Here is a 15,795-nt window from a genome sequence, read left to right on the forward strand (position 1 = left end):
GAGAGAGAGAGAGAGAGAGAGAAGCAGGGCAGAGGGTGCTTTGGGAAGAGTTTCAGTTGATGTTTGACTTTTAAAAAGGAAAGGAAGAAAGAAATCTTTATTCATGCTGACCCCATGGGCAATAGGCCTTCTTGCCAAAATCCCAAAGCCAGACTCCCCAGTGAGTTGGGGATCAGAGGTTCAGCTGGAGGAAGCTGCTCGGCCTGCACTCATCAGGCAATGTCATGTTAATGTGGGAGGCCTGTGGGGGTTCAGGGAACAGACCCCTGGCCCCAGGAAGGAATGGGGAGGGATAGTTTAGTCCAGAGCGTCAAGGCTGCTCTCTCTGGATGCAAAGAGACGCAAGGTGATTAGAAAAGCTGGCTGAAGGGAAGCAGGTCCCTTTGTGTGCTACCGCTGTACTGATCAGCATGGGGGTTTGTGGTATCTTACTCCCAGGTAAGACCCATGACCTGCCCCAACAGAGTACCTGCCTCCACTAATGCCAGAGTCAGTAGAGTCTACCAGAGAGGCCACTGTACAAAGCAGCAGTCACAGGGAGCTGGCCAAGAAGGAAGGCAAGAATCCACCTTGCATGGGCAGTAAAACTCTATGGAGAAGGATCAGAGGAACTGGACCTTGCCAGGGGCTGGGGCAGTGGGGACTGGACACCTCCATCTACACAACTCCACACTACAGCACTGACAACAAACTGAGAGACACCTGGGCATTTTCTTTGTTTCCTTATCTGAATTGCTGTCTCTGCCTTCTAAAGAACGGATATCCAGAAAATCCACCCCCACCCCGACCCCTCTGTAAAATGCTGGCACCTTTAAGCTGCTGGTTACATACACATCCCAGCAAGGGTCCTGAAGGATAGCATCTTCAGTAACCATGACTTCCTGGTGGTAGAAAAAATATGTCTTACCATCTCTTCTCCCTGCTAATAACTTTGTGCACACATTTTAAACTGTGCACACATCCTGCTGTCAGTTCTGCGGACAGATAGGGAAATAAGTGAATTCATCTTTCCCAAACTTGACCGGAGAGGAGAGCGAAATGTCTTTAGAGATTGTCGCATTGATTTCATGGGGCTGAAATTCAGTTGGAGGATACACTGGAAATAGCCACTTTACTTGCTCCCAAAGGGAAGTCTTGAAGTGACACTTTAGGAAGCCTTAACTGTGATTTGCTGGGAGTGAGTGGGGGTGGGGTGGTGGTGGAGGTGTAAACTTTCTTTCCTTCTCAAGTTCTTCTCAGGCCTCTAGAGAGTGAGCTCCAGTCAAAACTGACAAACAGAGAGTAAAGCATCAGAAACTAAAATCACGTATCTCCTCCTGGGTCCCAGGGGTGTGGCACAGAAAATTCTAGAAGTCTCTGAAAACGCTCTACTGGGACTGCCCATCTGTTCTCTCGTGGTGGTAAAGGCTAGACCAGGATGACTCCACCAGACAGCCATACAATTCTGTAGCTTCAGAAACTGGAAGGTTCTAAGCTAGTGCATGCTTTTAAGACAGAGAGTGGACCCCAGCAGAGATCAGCAACCTTGACCGAGGGTGGCTCTCAGATAATCTTCCTTCCTCTTAACTGTCTAAGAATACAAAAGCCTTTCTTAGCACAGGGGCTTGTCCAAAAGAGACTAAGAGTCAGAGCTGGCATACAGGTCAGAGTTAGATAACTCCTGTCCTTAGTCAGACTTGAGGTCTACCAGATTTTTGAGACACCAAATGTCCTTTTCGTTGTGTACTAATTCCCTGGGCACACCAGTTGCTCTTGCGGGGAGCTGGGACTGTCTTTCTGGCCTTCACCCTGAAATGCCCCATCGTTCCTCAGAGGCGTGTGGCCCCAGCTTCAGGACAGGCTAAGAGTTCTTTTCTTTTCTTTTTTTTTTTTTCCGGAGCTGGGGACCGAACCCAGGGCCTTGCGCTTGCTAGGCAAGTGCTCTACCGCTGAGCTAAATCCCCAACCCCTAGGCTAAGAGTTCTTGAGGTTAGCCCTCACAGCAGTCACCAGCTGAGGTGGTTAAAACAAACAGAACCAAGCTTGGTGCCATTCCTGGATAGAAGATTATCTAAAATCAACATGGCCTAAATGCTCCGATATTGTGGGAAGGGAGGCTGGGGCACAGATGATCCGCAGCGTCTCGGGGCTGCTGGACAGGGCATCATGTGACTGCTTTCGGGAGCAGCCTTCCCTTGGTGGGTAAGCCCTGCTTAGGCCAATACCAAACTGGCTCTGCATGCCCTGTGCTCTTGAGGATGTAAGAATGGGAGCATCCCATTTCTAGGAAGATTCTGGTTGGAGGTGGGGCTCAGCAAGGCAATGAATATGCAAGTTTTTCCTTAATATTATTACTGAACTGTGCAGCTTATGAACCCCTGCAGGAGCCTTGAGACTGTGGTGGAAATCCTCTGTCATAGAGATATGATTTAGCATACAAGGAAGGTGTGCGCAGGTTGCACGTAAATACTGTGTCGTTGTATATCAGGGACTTGAACATCTGTGCAAGAGCTGAGCCCTGCAGACAGCCAACCCATATAGAGACAGAAGGGCCACCTGGGCTTCAAAAGCCACACATGAGATTCTGATGACTCAGAAACCTCTCAACAAACACAAATGGCTTTAGAGAAGCAGGGAAGAGTTTCTCAGAGAGACCAGGAAACATCAGATGGCTGCCAGACTACTTATCAACCCAAGGGGACCTGAGAAAATGCTGGGTGCTTTGCCACAAGGCACATCCGGAAATCTACAAATAGGTCGTCATCTCACAGATTGAAGATGGTCTCTGTATTAATGGAATGTGGTGGCCCCGAAACCACGGCCCTTTATCTTCCTCCACTCACTCGAGCATCGGGTCATTTCTTGCCTTTTACCTCTTCTCAGTGCATATATCACCTTGTACTAACTGTCCCCTTCAGTAGACGATTTGAGGAAAAAATTGTAAGGAAATGCTTAGGGAAACAGAAGTTGGGTCCACTAACCCTAAGAAATGTGAACCCTACAAATCCATGAGGATTTATTGCCTACCCACAACAAACCCTCACCTATGGAACTAACCCCACTGGTGATCTTCATGACTGATGGCCTTTCAAGGAAAAGATGGAGATGCTCTTGGTGAAAGTACCCATCATGCCTTACAGTAGAGGCTGAACATCTCGACTAGTCTTCCTTGAAGGAGTGAAGGTATAGACAGGACAGTGTGTTCAGGTGAATGATGCCTGCTTGTGTTCAGCCATTATGTTTCCTAGTCCACACAGACCCAGACTACATGCTCTAGACCTGGGTGAAGCCTATGCCGACATCTCATTGGACAGGGAACCGCGTCACCAAAGTGAGCAGCGAGAGGGGTGACTGCACCAATTCAGGCTGCCATCAATTGTTTATCAATTTGAAGAATTAGTCTCTATCAATCATCCCAATAGGGGAATTTCCTCATCTCCCAGGGTGCTGCTGGGATTTGGATCCACGAAGGCGTCCCTGGGAGGGGAAGGAAATGAGCACCCTGGAGATGCTCACTGAGATAATTAAACTGTGCAGAGTCACGCCAGTGGAAGTGGCCCCACGTGAACACCATCTGGATTCCCAGGGCCTCGCTTGGCACTCATAGCTCGCAGTTCTGCAGCGTTGCGAAGGCTCTGGGGGCTTTTGTGGAAGAGTGCAGGATGTCCTCTGCTCTCAAGTCATGGCCTTACAGTGCCAGAGCAAAGTTGGGTCTACTCATGTCCCTATCCAGATGAGCAAAGTAGAACCCAGGGAGGGGCCCATGTGGCAGAGCCTGACTCTGCAGGCCAGGTCTCCTTCCTGCAGCCCCCCTGCATTGGAACAGAAGGCTGAAGAGTCCCTAGGCATGTACCGGATGCCAATACCCTCATAGTCATGACTAAGAGAAGTCAGAAAGAAACACTTCCTCCTTTGGAAACTAGTTTTTGCATTGATCTATTGACCTAATTCTGATGGAAATTGTTTGTTGGCTGTTTAGGGACAGAAGGAAGTGATGTAATAGCTGGGCTTCTGACGATGTAGCAACTATGAAGTTCCATGTATGTGTGTGTGTGTGTGTGTGTGTGTGTGTGTGTGTGTGTGTGTGTGTGTGTGTAAATGTGTATAGAGGCCAGGAGTAAACGGTTGGGTATCATTATATCATCATCATCATCATCATCATCATCATCATCATCATCATCATCTTTTCTTCTTCTTCTTCTTCTTCTTCTTCTTCTTCTTCTTCTTCTTCTTCTTCTTCTTCTTCTTCTTCTTCTTCCTTCTTCTTCTTCTTCCTTCTTCTTCTTCTTCTTCTTCCTTCTTCTTCTTCCTTCTTCCTTCTTCTTCTTCTTCTTCTTCTTCCTTCTTCTTCCTTCTTCCTCCTTCCTCCTCCTCCTTCCTCCTCCTCCTCCTTCTTCTTCCTCCTCTTCCTCTTCTTCCTCTTCCTCCTCCTCCTCTTTCTTCTTCTTCCTTTTCTTCCTCTTCCTCTTCCTCTTCCTCTTCCTCTTCTTCTTCTTCTTCTTCTTCTTCTTCTTCTTCTTCTTCTTCTTCTTCTTCTTCTTCTTCTTCTGTTGCTCTCCACCATTTTGGAGAATGGTTTGACAGTTACATGCATTTACTTAATGAATTTTTTTTGAGACAGGGTTGTTAGCTGAACCAGAAGCCCCACTTGGCTAGCCTGGAAGGGCTCTGCTTGCCTCTGCCTCCCTACATTTGGAGCAGACCACTGAGCTTCAGTCCTCCCCACTGCTCTCATTGCCTCCACTTCTGCTCCTCCCTATAGCACTTGACTCCACAGACCAATGAGAGAGGGGGCTTCTACAGGGTTCACCTTGTGCTAACGAGCCTGTGCAGGTGTGCGTGGGTGTGTCAAATCCTCACGACTCTGAGTGCACGCCATCGAATCTCCAGGTATAGATTAGAAACATGAGCACAGAGAGGGCGAGACACTTGCCAATGCTTCTCAGCCAGCCAGCAGCAGAGTGGACTGGATCCTGACTCTACTGGCTCCAGCATGACATCTTAAACTCCAACTCTGGCCCAGGGCTGCTATGGTGGACATGCTCCCAGAGCACTTTCCTAAGACTTCAAGTTGACCTGCATATTCAACAATGACTTCTTGTAAGCAAACACATTACATATGACCAGATACAGAAAAGGCAGCACTTTCTCACCACCATGGTTACTGTTACACAGATCCATGTCCCAGACTAAAGTTATTTCCCGTAAAGTCAAATGCCACAGTGTCCCATCTACAGACACAATGAGGACACATGTACAGAAGTGGGGACCTGCCCGCTCTTCCTACAGATGGATGTGTACTCTGCACAAAACTCCATCTACCAGAACTTGCTAAGAATCTGGTAGTCCTTTCATAAAGCCTAATCATACACAAAATGACTCATGGGATAGTTTTAACCAATAAGGTCCTGAGGGGTTGGGGATGTAGTCTAGTGATAGAGTGCATTGCTTCTTATGTGCAAGGCTGGGTTTGGTTCCCAACAGAAGAAAAATAAAAGCATGTACTGAGGTATCAGTCCAACTTCTGAGGACGCATTGGTCAAACAGTTAACAAAGTGTCCTTGTGTGCCCACAGGGGACAGCCCTCAAAGTGTACTGTGGCCGCCCACCCCTGGAATTCTGCCCTGTGGTTTAAGTCCCTGAAGTCATCTCTGGGAAGAATACTACCAGGTGGAAACGTATTGCGCAGGGCGGCTGAAATGGCCGGGGCGGCCCACTGCCTGCTCGTGATTAGGCTTTTAAAAAGAAACGCTGCTCCTTAATCTGCAGAGGGGAAGACTAAGAGGAAACAACACTAAAGTCCGCGAAATCGCAAAGGAGACAGAGAAAATGGCTATGACCCTGTCTGCAAACCCCAGCAATCTGTCCCTCTGCAGCTTCAAGGGGGTCATTTCCAGAGACATCAAAACAGCAGACTATTTTCACAGCAGGTAATAAATTTAGGGAATTATTATTTTGAGACGCTGTAGAGCCTGAGAATGGGGTTAAGTCTTTAAAAGGTTTTAAAGCCCTCGGGTGAAACCAAAAATGACCCAATCCTGGGAGGTACGTATTTGAAAAGCAGTCAATCAATGATGGATACCAGCATCCTGATGTGTGTGCTCTCTGCCCACTGCTGACATAGGGCTGGGTGGCCAAGGGATTCCCCACCCTCCTCTCTCTGCACCTTGTCAGCTGGATTGCTCATGAATATTCAGAGCAGGGGTCATGCATATTCTTCTACCCAATTTTGGAGTGATTGGGATGTCTCAGGAAACCAGCCCAACACAACTCATTCTTTGGAGGGCTTTCGCCTTAATCCTTATGAAGGTCTTTGTTCTATGATTTTGAATCAGGATTCAAGGTAAAAGTTCGACCGCAAGCACCATCAAAATATGAGGCAACTCCTTTAGCTACACCTTGAAGTGAAAACTGTCTGCTGCTGCCCACACAGAGACAACACACTGTCCGCACTGTTCAGGAGCTAAAAAACAGTTAACTCTCAATGGGGAAGCCGCTTGTCACAGGAGAACACAGATCAATTAATTCAAATTTAAGGGGAATTAAACATACCAATTATGTAGTCACCACAGCCCAAGATATTAAGCTCTGAAGGGTCTGTGGTTCCTGTAGGAGGAGCCAGAACACCTTAACAGACTGTGGCTCTGCTAAGCATACAGGGCCTAACTTTTTAGAGGGAGGAGTTCGGCTTCTTTTCAAAACAGCCAAGTGCTAATCACTTTAAATAGCAGGTGATCACGGGGTTGGGGGTTGGTTGCCGAAGGACCAGGCAAGGGATTCCGGGGAGGGGTGGGTGGTGGAGGGCCCAAGTCGATTGACTTAGAGAAAGGGAACTTTTAACAACATAGCCAGTTTTTCAGAGAACTGGTAGCACCCAGCAGTATGCAGGCTTGGGTTCAGGAAGCAAGGGAAAGGCTGTCCAGGAAAAGAAGGACTTCCCAAGAGTAAGACATGTCTAACAGACTCAAATCCTAACCTCGCCGGCCACCACAGACCGGAGGGATCCCTTCCTATCTTTTCAAATTACAGGTTTGAAAGGAAAAAAAAAAACCTTAGCTCTGGTGATGGGAAGCCTGTGTGTGTGTGTGTGTGTGTGTGTGTGTGTGTGTGTGTGTGTGTGTGTAGTCACCTTGCTTCTTTAGATTTTGGAGTGGCCCCGGCAAGAGAACTGGGCCATCTGGAGTTCAGAAGTCGGGGGAGATAGGGAAGAACAGGGAAGATGAGCACACGTTCATCAGCCACACAAAAGAATGGAGCAGAAAGAAGCCTGGATTTGGGCGCTCGCGTCTGGCAAGGAGGCCGGCAGCAGGACTAATGAAGCATTTGCGGCGTGGGACGTGTGCCAGCGCAACAAAGATGCGCTGGGGCTCTGCAGATGTGCCAGGGCCCCCAGAGCAAAATAATGACATAATCACCATCAGTGTCACAGACCAGACTGTACACAAGGTGACAGGGGAGGGAAGCCTGGAACACACACACACACACACACACACACACACACATACACACACACACACACACAGAGAGAGAGGCAAGGCTTTCCATAGTTGTGATGACTGTGACCCGGAGAGCTGGGACACAGGACTTCATGTCCCTGTCTCAAGTTCTCAGGTGGGGTGGATGTCCATCTTCACCTGGGTTCTCACCCGATCGGGCCCGGCTGCCGCTAATGAGGCAAGGGGAATCTGAACCACTTCAGGAAGACGTGGTTCGTAAACGGCAGAGGGAGATGGGGCACCAGAGAGTCAAGAGACCGGATCTCTAGTATCTGCATCTTCTGTCATGTGTGACTCTGGTCACAACCTAAAGCATGCTGCGTGTGACTCTCGTCACAACCTTGGGCATAAGGGAAACAAACAGACAGACAGACCGAAAAAAAAAAATGGAAGAAATCTCTTCGGAGAACGTTCGAGAGGCCAGAACACAAACTACCCACAACAACAGAAGGGCTAGCCTCAAACTGAGGGTAAAAGCAATGGCCAAGCATGGGATGGAAGGCAGGCAGGCCCTGTTCATGTTTTAAACAAGATCTCCCAGCAGGCCCTGTCACCTGCCCCGTGGCTCTCCATCCCGGTAAGGTGTTAGTACAGCTGCCTGGCTTTTAAGTGACTTTTGTCAGCTTGAAAGTGAAAGTCTGTCTGAGAGGTTGGAAGAACAACAGCTCGGAGCCCGGAAGAAGAATTCCAAGCACAAAGGACTCCCCTAACCAGTGCCCCTTTTCATGGCTTCTCATGGAATATTCATGAGGAGAACTTTAATTTTTTATGACCCCTTTTTGGTTTGACTGTATTGCTTGTATCAACGCTCACGTTCAGGTTCCCCTTAAATACTAAAAGGTCTGTTCTGAAAGTGTTTGCAGAGAGCCACGGGGACAGAGTCGACTGTGGCCATCCTGCGGGCCTGTCCATCCCAACGGAATCACTGTCAGGGACACAGATTTCTTTTCAATATGGCTCCCGTCGGCCTCGAAGCCGCCCAGCGCTCTGCTGCGCCCTTGTTTCAAAACTTGCTAATTTGCTAGTTCAACACTTCGGGGGAACGGTTATATTTGTTTTACTTGGCTTCACCCTAGTTAATAGAAAAAGGCAGCGCAATGACCCGCCAGAGAGAGAGTCTTTTCTTTGAGATAAGCTGCCTCCACCTTCCATCTTGACTTTCTGCTTCAGCCAAAAGTGGGAGGGGGAGGGGAACAGATTGTGTTTGTTTTATGTCATGTTACCAAACAGCCCTGGAGATTGGCTTAAGGCAATCTTGGAGGGTGAGACAGCAGGAGCGTTAAAACTAGAATAATCTACTTTTCGAGAGTTAAACTCAGATGCTGCACCCAGAAAGGCTGTTTGGGAAAATACTGCCAACTCATATGGATGAACTGAAGGGAAATGAGCAGGGGACAGATATTCTGCCCTGTGACTGACGGGGAAGAAAGTTGTGACAGCTAAATACCACCTGGTAGGGGACAAGGAGAAAACTGGGTTTTAAGTGGTCATCCAGGTGAAAGGGGAGGGGCAGGCCCCAGCAAGCTGTGTGTTTGTTGTGTGCTCTGTTTAATCCAGGCCACATGCTCAGGCTGGCTTTCAATGTGCCGTTAGAACTTCTCCAGACATTCAATCCAGGACGGACTGGACACAATAGTCACATCGCACCAAAAGCTCCAGCCACCACCAGCGGCTCTCAGAAGGGAACTTGTGCTCTCACTCCTATTGATAACCCTTTGTGGGATGAAGAAAGAGGGGAGGCCAGGAGAGCTGCACACCAGACAAAAGCCACCCTGCTACACTGTCCTCGGACTTCGTCATCGTCCGAGAACAATTAATTATGAAGGCCTTAGGGCTAGGCCAGAGCAAGAGAAAGCCCACCACTGACCCAGCACCCCAACTGCCACCTCTGTGCTCGCTAAACGCTTTGCCTGTTGGGGTACAGCCGCTGGGGAGCTAACAGATCACGGGGAGGGGTGAGCAGTAGAAAAGCAAAAGAATTTTTTTGTGTGCATGTCCGCCCCTGTATAATTCTATTCTCACTGTGAACTCATCCATACACAAAAACACAAGGACAATTTTTTTTTTAAAGAGAGAAAAAGCCACAGGGTAGGTTACAGTCAGAAATGGCTCTCGGTGGTGTGCTAAAAGGATGGTCTTTTCACCAAATCATTTCACAGAGGCAAAACAGACAAACACAAAGAGTTGAGAGTTTTTCTCCTACATTAAATGGAGTAACTGATAAGGTCAGACACATGATACCCAAAGACAGGGATCCACGAACTCTTGAAGTCAAAGGGCCTCTGTGCGCGGAGGCACAATCTTTCAAAGGAAATAGATCACAGAACTCCACTGAACCCCCTTTAAACTTTATGAAGCAGGAGGGGAAAAAGCTCTAAGTAGGGAAGCTAGACAGAAGAGCCTTGAACTATTTTCTGAAGGAAAGATGAGACCCTCCCTAGGCTGCCACAAAACATCTTTTTTTTTTCTAAGGGCCCCTCTGAACTTTGATATGTGCCAAGACACTGCTATTGAAAGCTGTATAATTGCGTGCTATAGCCACTGTAGAAAATGCTTTGTTCACCCCAACAAAGGACAATGAACAGAGTGGAGCGGCAGTGCGCGCTATCTTTTTCTTTAAGAATGTTGAGAAAGGTCACGGGATGCTATCACTAATAAAGCTGTTGAGTAAGGGGGTTTTAAAGTTGTTCTCACTGTGGTTGAATGCAGCGCGGTGACAAAAAGAGGCACGGGGAGCTAAAAAATGCAATATTGCCAAACAGATCATAAACCAATGGGCCCCTCGCTTCATTATACGGATGGGCCACTTTGAATCTCAGAACCGGCCGAGGAACTGAGCCTTGTCCAGGGTGGGGGTGTGCCCTTCGACCCACTTCCAGCCCACTGCCTACCCTGTCTGCCCTCTCCTCTCCTCTCCTCTTCGATTCCTACTGATCATTCCGTGAGACTACCTTCCCAGTCAGCTGTGTGTGTATGTGTATTTAGGCATCATTTATTCAGACTCTTAAAAGATCAATTTGGCTTGTCACCAGTGAGACTGGCACGGGAAGGGATGGAAAGTCTTTCTCCTCCTCCTTGCCACCCACTAAGAGTGTGCTGTGTAGAGCTTGTTGAAATGGCTCGGTGGCTTTGAGGCCAAGAGAGAGCAAGAGCGGTGAAGGGTTTTCAGTCGTGTGCCAGTCAGCCGAGCATCCCTCATCTCATATCTATTTGGAGCACGGGGAGTGCCTCCAAAACCCACCTGTCTTCCTGCTTCTTTATAGAAAGGCTTCCAAACTTAATCTGCAAGAGCTGGTGAAGAGGAACAGGTTGGGCAATAATTTCAGTATGTGCTGACGGTGTAGGGGGAGGAGGGGGCGCCTTTGGGGGAGACTCCCTTTCAGTTTCAATGTCCAAGCAGAAAGTGAGAAAGTACATCAAGGAATCTGTAGAAGTACCTCTCTTCTCTGTCACGTGACATCAGAGAAATGTCAAACCCACAGGCTCTGTGATGGATAGACCCAGTGACATGCTACGCCTGTTGCTACCGTAGGAAGTGGCATTTACCAGCCCACTAGTGAATGAATCAAGTTCCTGGTTCTATTTATTCCTAAGCCTTCCAGCCTCCAACCTGAGCCCTTCGAAAGGGGCAGGAGAGATTACTCAGTCTTACTGGGAACTTGGACTCTGCCTACAGATTGACTGACTAAGACCGAGGGCCCCATGAGGGAGCCCCAGCTTTCCCCCAATGGAACCACCTCATGGTGCCCACTGAGAAAATGGGCCCCATGTGCCGGGAAACAGTTATCACATCTTCTACTCAACAGATACTCATGTCACCCAAGTCCCCAGCTTCAACCTCATCCTGCCCTCTCTGAGTTGCATTCAAGAGGTGGCCAACTGAGGTAACATAGCCATACCACAGCTCTCTGGGCTTCAGAAACAGTGAGCTTAGCCTCCGGGTTAGAGAGTTAGCTAGCTACTGAGCTCGAACTCTACACACTGGTAAATTAGCTTCGGAAACTGACAGGAATCATTACCTTCCTCCTCCCACAGTTGAGGAGGGAAACAGTTGAGGAGGGCCCCAAAAGTCAGAAGTATGGGCGAGATTTAAAGCCTGGTAAGCAGTGCTGAACTTCCTTCCCCTGCCCGTAAACAAGCATTTTTTTGGAAGCTCCTCACGGTGAAGTGAGACGGAAGCATGGAAGTGTACAGCATCACACCTGGAGAGGCGGAGTTCCTGTGCCAGCATCGTCAATGAGAGAGGCGCCGCTGAAATCTCACGCCTTCTCCTGCACACCTTGGTAAATATGTCCAGAAATGGCACGTCCCACCCCACGCAATGGAGCCGACTCCCCTCCCTTTAGTACAAACTAGAAGTGGCATTCTTCCCACTTCCCCCTCCTGCTTCGGTGCCTTCTTCCACATCCCCGGTCATTGCAAACTCTCAACACCCTAAGCCTGGATGCGAAGCCAAGCACCCTGGCAATTGTGAAAGCTGATACAAAAGGCAGGGTAAGCCTTCCTGTCACTCAGAAGGTCCTGACTCAGAAAGGCCAGGAAGGGCAGGGCCAGAAGAGCAGAGCTCTGCAAGCTACTCCCTCCCATCCAGTGATGACCTCCTTCATCTGTAGGGCAGGGATTGGGGGGAGGGGTGCCAAGCAATGGCAGAGGTACCACAGCCATCAGGATACAGGATAGAAGAGAAAGGAAAGGAGAAAAAGTTCTAGCACAGAATGAGGAAGTCAGAGCATCCTCTGCCCCCATCTGCCTGTCTGTTTTGTGGGTCCCACCCACTTGGAATAATTTAAAACCCAGACAAGCTCAGCTCTTGTTGCTCTCTCTGTACCTTGCCACTGCTATTGCCCCCAGTAAGGAAGTTTCCGCCATGAATCCCTCAAGGGAACATCAGTAAGCAGTCAAAGGATATTGGCTATTTTATCCTTGATATGCACAACTGTCAAGAAGTATGTGTTTGTGTGGGGACACGTGCCCACTTGCGTGTGGTGGTCAGAGATTGGTACCCAATGGCTTGCTCTGTCACTTCCTATCTTGTTTTTAAGACAGGGTCACTCACTGAACCTGGAATTCATGGCCACTGGGCTCTCGAGATCCACCTGTCTCTCCCTCTTCCCAGCTTTTACGTGGGTGCCTCGGATTGGAACTCAGACTGTTCATCTGGCAAGCATTTCCACCAACTGAGCAGTCTCCGTCTTCCCAGCCATAGGAGATAGTTTAAAAGGCCACCCATGAGATATTGCATGGTTTGGGCAGCTAATAGAGGGATAGCCTACTCCTCTGTACCGATTGGATCTTTGAGCATCATGTAGACTTGCGTCCATCTCTCTGCTTTGCTCATCTCTGTTTACAATTTTGGAGAGAGACAAGACTCTCTCTTTTTTCCACCCTCTTCACTAGCTTATCCTGAGACTACCGGGTTATTTTAGTTAATGCTATGAAGAGACATTTCAATGCAAGAGTGAAGCTGTGTGCACTATCAGCCCAGGCATTCGGCAAGAGGTGCTGGGGCTACTTTTGGCTCACAGCCACATCCCACACTGGCAAAGCGACAAAGATAAGAACGGTGGCTTTTTAAGCATCTCACTTAAGCAGTGACCTCCATGCTCGAAGGCACAGAAAGGAGGGATCCCTTATCTGAAGGTTTGTAAGTCAATGTGACAAACTGAGAAGCTGCGTTAAAAACTATTTAGCGGTGTATGAGTTTTTGTGTGCGTGTAGGTGAGTGCCAGTTTGTCTGAGTGTGTGTGTGTGTGTGCACTGTGTGAGTGTGTGTATGAGTGCCTGTGTGTGCACGTGTGCATGAGTGCCTGTGTGTCTGAGTGTGTGTGTGTGCATTGTATGTGCACTGTGTGAGTGTGTATATGAGTCCCTGTGTGTGACTTTGTATGTGTGTGAGTGTGCCTGTGTATCTGTGAGTGCCTGTGTGTGAGTATATATGTATATGAGTATGTGAGTGTGAGAATGTTTGTGTGACTGACTGTGTACATGTGTGTGACTGTTTATATGTGTGAGTGCCTGTGTGTGACTGGGTATGAGTGTGTGTGAGTGCCTGTGTGAGTGTATGCATATATGAGTGTGTATATGTGTGTGACTGTGTATGTACGTGAGTGCCTGTGTGTCACTGTGTATGTGTGTGAGTGTGTATGAGTGTCTGTGTATATGAGTGTGTGAGTGTGTATGTGTGAATGTGAATGTGTGTGTGAGGGCGTGAATATGTGTGAGTGCAAGTGTGAGTGCCTGTGTGACTTTGTATGTGTGTGAGTGTGCCTGTGTATTTGTGAGTGCCCGTGTGTGAGTATATGTGTAATGAGTATGTGAGTGTGTGAATGTTTGTGTGACTGACTGTGTATATGTGTGTGACTGTTTATATGTGTGAGTGCCTGTGTGTGACTGGGTATGAGTGTGTGTGAGTGCCTGTGTGAGTGTATGCATATATGAGTGTGTATATGTGTGTGACTGTGTATGTACATGAGTGACTGTGTGTGACTGTGTATGTGTGTGAGTATGTATGAGTGTCTGTGTGGGTGTATGTGTACATGAGTGTGTGAGTGTGTATGAGTGTCTGTGTGAGTGTATGTGTATATGAGTGTGTGAGTGTGTATGTGTGACTGTGTATGTGTGTGCAGGCTTATCCACATTCATGAGTTTCTGTGTAGAGTATTCAGGGCAGAGTACATGCTGTTGAGTCTTGCTTCTCACATTTCTGGGAAGAGCCCGTGTTTTGTTTCTTGTTCGTTTGTTTGTTTGGTTTGTTTTTAGTTTTTGGTGTTGTTTATAAGCTAAGGAGGAATTAGCCTCAGAATAGCTGAATAACTTGCCCAAAGTCACATGAGAAATGACAGGAGTCCTGCCTAGGCCCCATTCTCCTTGCAGTGGAACACTCTTAAAATAGTCTGTGCAGATAAAGGGGAGGTGGCCTGGCTGAAAGTGGATGTGATTCACAGAGAAAGAGCTATCAGATGCTAATCATATGAGGAGGAGGCTTTGGATGATGTTAAATGGAGCAGTTTGCTGGGCACCTCTCGATGCCAGTGTCTGTTTGTGTCCTTTAGATCCTTGTGCTAGGCATGGGGGGATTAAATTCCAGCAGGTAGGTGTAAGTGCCCCGAAGATCCCAATGTGCATTTGAAGGAACTTTCCCCCCTGGCGTGGGATCAGAAATTGACTCATGACCACTGGAAGGTCTTTCTATGAAAGCTGAGGTAGCCACCCAGTGAGTGTTCGTTATAGTACAGCATGGCTAACTCACTAGTGCTCACAGTAGCTCCCGTTGTGCTCTTGGAAGAGAAGGAACATGAAGCCAAGCTCCTCCACAAGATTTCTTAAGAAGTCTAGCCACTCTCATGACTCCAGCTTTGGAAGGCAATCCCAAGGCTGTCCACACAGTCAATCAGTGCTGTGACAATGGAGACTTTGACAACATTGGCTTTAACATAGAGGGGGCTTAGATGGCTCCATGGATAAGAGCACCTGCTGTCAAACTTGATGACCTGAGTTCTGTCTCTGGGATTCACATGATGAAGCAGAAAAATGGCTCCCATAAGTTGCCCTCTGGCCTTCCCACCCTCTCCCCCTCCCCCTCCCCCTCCCCCTCCCCCTCCCTCTCCCTCTCCCTCTCAGGTAATTAATACAAATATGGTGGATCTGAATCCCAAGATTCCTTATTTTTTAGTGCATCCAGCAGGAGAGAAACACCATTTATAACGTGTGTGGCAAGAAACACACTGGTCTCAGACAATAAAGATACAATTGGTAGCTTGCAGGATAACCATTCAAACTTTCAAGAAAAACTCTGATTAACCCCTTGCAAAGCTTGCACACTTCATTCTGTATAAATTCATAACTGATCTGCATTCCCCAAAGCAGTGGGGATCAAAACTGGGAAGGAATGAGCAAGCAGTGGGACTAGGAGGGGGTCAGGTCTCTTTATGGACAAACCAGATCATAGGGGTTCCTCTTTCCCTTGATATATGGATATTTTTGGGCATCCCTTGGTACTTATTTATAAGAAGAAGGCAAGAGTACTATCATAAAGTCCATGAAATTCTGCCCTCAAAGCAGCATACCATCTAGTCAGAAGAATCAAGGAATGGATCAACTTTGTCACAGCTATCTGGTCTACCCTTTCCCAGTCTACAGAAATCTCACCATACTCCCACCTCCAGTTATTGCTGCCCAGGGCAGCAGGACTCATCAGATGCCTTTGTAAGCACCGGGAGCTTTGCTCTTCTGGTCTCATGCAATCATCACGTGGATGAAAACTGTTTGCCGAGGCTCCATGTCAAACCATCATGAAACTCCTGACTCATATCTGCACACC

General features: G+C 48.1%; 1 protein-coding gene across 8 annotated transcripts in view; it reads right to left on the bottom strand.

Annotated features, from left to right (window-relative positions):
• Prox1 (prospero homeobox 1) overlaps window positions 1–15,795 on the bottom strand; it is a 54,405-nt gene that overhangs the window by 13,525 nt on the left and 25,085 nt on the right. The window lies entirely within an intron of this gene.

This window comes from Rattus norvegicus, chromosome 13 (genome assembly GCF_021556685.1).
Source record: "Rattus norvegicus strain SHRSP/BbbUtx chromosome 13, alternate assembly SHRSP_T2T, whole genome shotgun sequence".
Classification (NCBI taxonomy): Eukaryota; Metazoa; Chordata; class Mammalia; order Rodentia; family Muridae; genus Rattus; species Rattus norvegicus.